Source organism: Octopus bimaculoides, chromosome 11, assembly GCF_046866305.1.
Source record: "Octopus bimaculoides isolate indiv1 chromosome 11, ASM4686630v1, whole genome shotgun sequence".
NCBI lineage: Eukaryota > Metazoa > Mollusca > Cephalopoda > Octopoda > Octopodidae > Octopus > Octopus bimaculoides.
The window spans coordinates 76,168,893-76,176,392 of NC_142938.1; the positions used below are offsets into that span (position 1 = coordinate 76,168,893).

The window sequence follows — 7,500 nt, forward strand, 5'->3', positions numbered from 1 at the left end:
ACAAAAACATATACACGCACACACACACACACACACACATATATATATATATATATATATATATATATATATATATATATATATATATATATATATATATATATAAATCAAAATATATAAGTTAGCTAACTTGCTAGCTAAAGATATAGATAGATAGATAGATAGATAGAGAAAAGAATTTCTAGAATAGCAATATATATTAACCCTTCTTTTATGTTCTACTTTGGCTTGGCGCTGATAGAATTTATTGACAGGGTCACATTGGCTGCACTTCTTAGAATCGGTGACGGCAAGCTGATGAAACACAACAGAGATTCTGTCTAAATTTCTGACTCTTATTTACATACACTGGTCTCAACCATCGAAAGTTAATTATCTCGTCTGTTGTCGCTGAACAATATTGGTTACATAATACGCTTCAGTGACACTTCAGTCAGTACGAAAATCAGCCGACTTGGCTATATGTGACCTTTTATCCTTGTCATAAGAGTAATGAAAATGTTTTTCTGCAGCTGAACAATGCGCTTAGGAAGAAATTTGAGATATCAATTTACCGAGATAAAATTGGAACATAAAATAGCAACAAACTGTATTTATATTGCAAAACTGTCACTGTCGCTTATTTATGCAATATTCACATCCATTGAGAACTAGTTTTCAAATTTAGAAGTAAAGCGTAACGAAATCGTTATTTCCTTGTATTCAAACAGGAAATTTTCATATCTGCGTGTATTCGTTGAAACAATAGATTTTAAAGCGCTCTGCAGAGGAAAAAATAACAAGACTGGCTGTTTAAGAAGACCGGGCAGGAATTGTAAAAGTACAGCAACCTTCAGAAGCCCTAACCCCTGATAAACTGTCGAATGGAAGATGAATGGAATCATTCTAGAAGCCTTTATTGATTTCTTTCATAGACAGCGTTTTGGCTTTTGTCCATATCTTTTCCAAGTAGATTAACCAAATTAGTGAATCATTTTTATCCTCCTCATAAAACATTTACCCTTTATTTTTCGTTAAAGCTTCCTCGACATCTTAAGAGTAAGGAAGAAAAGAAAATGAACGGTGTGATGCGTAACGTCCATACCTTTCCCCTAAAACATTGTTGACGTACGTCATGTGAAACGGTTTCAATCATAATTACAACTGAGTTATTTTAATTTCGTAGCATTTCACTACAAAACTGAGTCATCCATGTTTTTCTTTATTGCTTTAGTTCTTTTCTTTCCGAAAGCAATTAGCAATTTAAATGCACTGCAACGACGGTAAACGAATCGAAACCAAGGCTCGAAGGCAAATTGGAATATTTTCAACAATGATTTGGACAGAATGTTTCTGTATATAACGGTGTCACTTAACCCTGACCTGCCATTTTGGCCTGTTTGAAATAGCAGTGAAAGCGCTCTCGAAGCAGGACTTACCGTTCCTAGGAAGAAAAGAGGGTTGCATTAGGCGACAATGTTGTCGTCGATAATCAAAAATACAGGGTGATCCAAGGGAGGACATCGCCGATCATTGATCTGCTCACAAAGTCTTGACAAGGTGTTCAAACAACAACAACAATATCCATCGATCTTTTCTTTTTTAATTAGCGCAAGGCTTTAGAATTAATGCCTTTTCGAAATACGATATTGCAATATTCATACTTGTTCGAGATGAATTAGCAGCGTAAAGAAATTGGAATATTTTCAACAATGATTTAGAAATCATGTCCTCTCTTCTTCAAATAGACGACGTTGCCATAATTCTATTTGACAGCAGCAGTAACAGCAACGATTATTATTATTATTATTATTATTATTATTATTATTATTATTATTATTATTATTATTATTATTATTATTATTATTTTACTTCACAGAGAGCTCGGTCATGTTTGCTCTGGTTGTTTCTGTGAGAGCAGACAGCAGCCTGCTGTCAGAGGTCTCACAGGGTCTCTTTCCTCACATTATAAGCTTTGATACTTGGTTGTTAATTATGATGGGAGACATTCAACATCCAAGTATTATTATTATTATTATTATTATTATTATTATTATTATTATTATTATTATTATTATTATTGTTATTATTATTATTATTATTATTATTATTATTATTATTATTATTTCTTTTTTATCACAGTTTCTGTTTGAACTCCTGGCGCTACCTGCAGCCTACGGTACTACGCTATCCGTTCTTTTCAGCTCTCTATTCAGCTTTGAAACCAATATTCTTCTTAGTCGCCGCAGGTACCTCTCTTTTTGTCTTTTCCTTCATGTCGTTGTATTCAATTCCATTTGCCTCTTTTTTTTATCATTTCTGTAGTTATTTTTATGTCTTCTTGGCCTTCTGTATTTCTTAACTTGGATTTCATTCAGCCACTCCGCTTCACCATTATGCTCCTAGAAGTTGGTCCCAGATCCCTCTCCAGAATATCCTGCTTTCCTCTTTATCTGGTATCATTGTAACATGTAATTGCGTATCTAGTTTCTGAAACGGTTTCTGCTGATTCGCTTCAAACAATCTCTTTTGCCTGAACTGTTTTGTTTTATTGTCATATATTTCCAGTTTTGCTTTGATTGCTTCAAATCTTTGTTTCAATTCTTCCAATATCACATCATACCCTTTATCCCTTATTCTATAAGTTCTTTCCAGTGTCATTCTTATTCCTTCGTTCTACAATTCCCCTCTAGTGAATCTATCAACTTGTCCTAAATGTCGTTTTAACTTTGTTTCCCACAAATTCGTCTATGTCAGTATGGTTCTTTATGTTCTGTTTGTGCACTAGTATCCAACTCTATCCGCAGCAACCATAGCTGCAGCCCAAATAATCTTGATAGTTTCAGTTATATTTCTCGTCTAGAATAGCTCAAGCACCGAAGCTATCGTTTCGGTTTCAACTTTGAGCTTGCGCCGATCAATGTACTTCAGATTGGGAGGGTACTTGTTGCTGGTCTTCTTTAATAAAACCGACACAGCGTCCTCACTATGTCTTGTTGGTAGTCATCGTATTCTTGCGATATAGCTCTTCCTATTACTTCTGCTTCATTTGCTGAGAATGTATTTACATTTACACTTTGCTCTACGTCCTCATTGTCGCCATTCATTTCTCTGTTCTCACTGGGCACATTACCTGTTGGTGAAATATTATTTCTATTTTCTGCTTTTCTTTTTATCTCTTCAATTTTCACGTCTGTTAGCTTGTTGCTCTTGCCTGGTCAGCTAGCCCGAAAAGTCCTATTTCATTCCATTTTGTTTTCATTCGTTGTCGGAATCCCCTTCTACTGGGTTCAATCCTGACCTAGCATTCAATGACCGTTCGGTTTGCCTCCTTATCAACACCTTCTCTGCCCTGCCTCTGACTGTGTATAAGCAGTCTCCGGATAACGACCGGGCCTACACTGCTGAACCACAGGGCACCTGCCGGTCGAACGACTTTCACCTTTGGTTCCAGCCTCATTAACACTATTATTTGATATATTTCTATAAGACATTTTAACTCAACATTGTTTTAAGGTTAACCGTCAATCGGTATTTTTTATCGAGGCACCATTTCTAGTAAGATTGTCAACCAAGACTGTAGAGATTTTACTACCCATAAGTTAGGCCTGATCCCTTTCCATTTCTGTGTATTGGGGACCATGATCATGATTCTCACTAGGAGATAGGTGAACGTTAGTTGGTCCCGTATATTCATCCAAATATTGCTCCGGAGTTAAGTCCCGATTCTCGGTTCATTCGCTTTCATCCCAGGCAGGGGGTCGTTGGATACTGACAGGTTATCCTCACTGTGACTAAAGAGTCCTATCTACCCCAGTTTTAAATCAGAGTGTTCCTTCTAGACAGACTGCCAACTAAGGCTCACGAGTTCTGTCTACCCGTTTTCAGAATGGCAGTTGACCTCCTGAGATCCTCTGCCCTTTGGTGGATTTTGTTTTTTAATCCCATAAGGTGTCATTGTTGTAGTTATTATTATTATTATTATTATTATTATTATTATTATTATTATTATTATTATTATTATTAGCGACAATTCGTCCGTCTTCACGTTATAAATCGATGAAAGTACTGTCTATCTATATAATTGATCGTACGCCACCTGGAAGATTTGAGGATTTGTAACTATGCCATTGATCGCTGTTTCTTAAAACGATACAAGGTGATCAATCTGCGGTTCTGTGTAACGCTCGAAAATAAGTGTGTGTGTGTTGTGTGTGTGTGTGTGTGTGTGTGTGTGTGTGTGTGTTTGTGTGTGTGTGTGTGTGTGTGTGTTTGTGTGTGTGTGTGTGTGTGTGTGTGTGTAAGTGTCTGTATGTGTGTGTGCAAGTGTGTGTTTGTGTGTTTGTGTGTGTGTATATGTGTAAGTGTGTTTAAGTGTGTGTGTATGTGTGTGTTTGTGTGTATATGGATGTACGTATAAGCGTGCAGAAGATAACTTGATACATTGTGTTGAATGAAAAAGTTTCATGGAAAAATCTTCATTGAATGCGAAAGAAAGTAAAATTTATTTATTCTTTATATTTCGTGTAACGTACTCATTCACGGAGGAAAACAATGAAATTTCCGTTAAATAGCATCAATGGGCTGTCATGAATTACTTGAACTGATAGGACTAGTAGCAGCAGCAACAACAATGGTTCTGGCAGCAGTACTACTTGCAGGATAACAAGAAACAGTTGCGGCGCTAGTAGTAAGCACAACAGTTAAAGCAACGACAGCAACATAGCGATCGCGGTAGCCTTAACAGCCTTAGGAACAGCAGTAGCAGCAGCAGCTGTAGTGATAGTAGTAGTAGTAGTAGTAGTAGTAGTAGTAGTAGTAGTAGTAGTAGTGGTTGTGGTGGTGGTGATTGAAGTAATCGTAGCAATATTAATATCTAAGGCGATGGAAATGTCTATATAAATCTATCAAAAACGAAACTGCTAACGCGTCACTAATGTATAAATGGAAATAAAATTAAATGATGCGTCATTTATGCAAATCAGTGTATCAGATTTCATATAGTCACATAGTCAATAATAACTGTGGTAATAAATGCAGTGTTAAAGTGTATAGCGAGAGGAAATTAGTTGGTGACTGAGGAAATTACAACGATGATTGAAACTAGTCTAGGTCATTGCAACTGATACAAAATTGGAATATTCAGAGCCTGTAGACTCATTAAGTTGACGGTTATTGTTCTGGAAGGTTCTGAAGAATATCAATAATTTCATAGACAAGGAATTTTGTCCTTCGTTACATTAGACCCAAGGGGCTGCTGCGCAGGGGTAGCTATGAATCGTTTTATTTGAGAAGATAAGAGAAATATGATATTAAGTGTGTTGATCACAAATACATCACACTGAACTGTCCACGATTCGAAACCACGACCTTCCGGCCAGGAGTGTAACAGTCTATGCATTTGACCGACATTATTGTACATATATAGATGTGCGTGTGTTTGTATGTGTCAGTGGATAAGCACTCGCATGTACATTTGTATGTCTACCCATACCTCTCACTCTCCCTCTTGCCCTCCCTCTCTCCCTCTCTCTCTCTATATACATATACATATATATATGCATATAATATATACAGGTATATATACACACACATACGTTTGTATATATATATTATACGAATATATATGAATATACTATATACAAGTAAGCACACACACACACACACATACATTTGTAACTGTCATTAATCACCGTTTCTTAAAACGGTACACGCTTATAAATCTCCTGTACTGTGTAATCTATCTATCTATCTATCTATCTATCTATCTATCTATCTGTCTGTCTGTCTGTCTGTCTCTCTCTCTCTCTCTCTCTCTATACATATATATATATATATATATATATAATACATGTATATATATATATATATATATATATATATATATATATATATATATATAAAATATACATACATACATACATACATACACACGTACATACACACACATATAATCAAAGCATGTGTATATATGTGTAATTGCCTAGCTGTCTACCTATCTATCTATCTGTCTATAAATATTTCTTTCCCCCCCACTCTCTCTCTCTCTCTCTCTCTCTCTCTATCTATCTATCTCTCTCTATATATATATATGTGTGTACATGTATATATATATATATATATATATATATATATATATATATATATATATATATATATATTTATGTATGTACATATGATGTACATATAGAAAAGAATTAGCATTTATTAACATATGTGTATCCTTCTATCGATGCACTCACATTTAGCCCTTTTATAAGATATGGACACGTATAGTCAAACACACAAACACACACACACATATTTATCTGAAACTATTTAGATGTACAGGAAATATCGCTTTCCGACGTCGTTTCCTTCGCAGATTGAGTCAATGAAAAGACGTCAGATCTGTTGATAACGGTTTATGGTTTCATTCCAACTACTACCTTTGTCGTAGAAATTTTCTGAAATTATTCAAATGAAGCTTTTGCGAATCATTCCTCTGTTCAGTTGTTAACAAAATTTTGGTAGCAGTGCTGTATAGGTACGTATTAGTGAGTGTCTTTACTCTCGTGTATGTATGAATGGACGTGTTTCGCTTTTATGTATGTGCCTGCGTCTGTTCGTGTGTCGTGCATATCTCGTGCGTATGTTTCGATTTTATTGGAGAGCAACAAATAACTTGTAAGATCAAAACCAAAGTTTTGGTTGCTAAGAGCAATTCGATGAGTGATTAGATCCATGTGGGAAACTTTCATTGCCATATTAACTCACGGAGTGGCTCCCTTTTTAACTATGTTTCTCAGCTAGATGAGATCGATGGAACACTCGCATTATGTGTTTGATGAATTTATTTATTTATTTAGGCATTTCGTTATTATTTGGTCGTTTTATTTCTGCTTCTCAAGATATTGTGATACCTTAGATTTGTGTTGATTGAATAGCAAGAGAATTTGCAGAACACTATATTTAGACTACTTCAGGATAAAAGAGCCGAACACATACAAGACGAACAGATAATACACACACATACATACACACATGCACACACATATATCACTATATGTATATAGACTATGTATGCATTTATATATTCATGCATATATGTATATTTACTGCTTACGCATATATGTTCTGTGCATATATATATATATATATATATATATTTACACATGCACGAATTTACACACACACACACACACACACACACACACACACACACATGCACACACATACGTGTGCGTCGAAATTTGGCTTCTTTACAGCGTTTGATGAACTTGAAGCCACACTAATATGCATGTATATTTATTGTGTATATATATATATATATATATATATATATATATATATATATATATATATATATATATATATATATATATATATATATATATATATATATATATATATACGCATATATATATATATATATATATATATATATATATACGCATATATATATATATATATATATATATATATATATATATATATATATATATATATATATATATATATATACATACATAAGTATATATA

At 34.4% G+C, this 7,500-nt stretch overlaps 1 protein-coding gene across 2 annotated transcripts in view; it reads left to right on the top strand.

The window, feature by feature from the left end:
* LOC149133405 (uncharacterized) overlaps nt 1-7,500 on the top strand; it is a 461,174-nt gene that overhangs the window by 29,556 nt on the left and 424,118 nt on the right. The window lies entirely within an intron of this gene.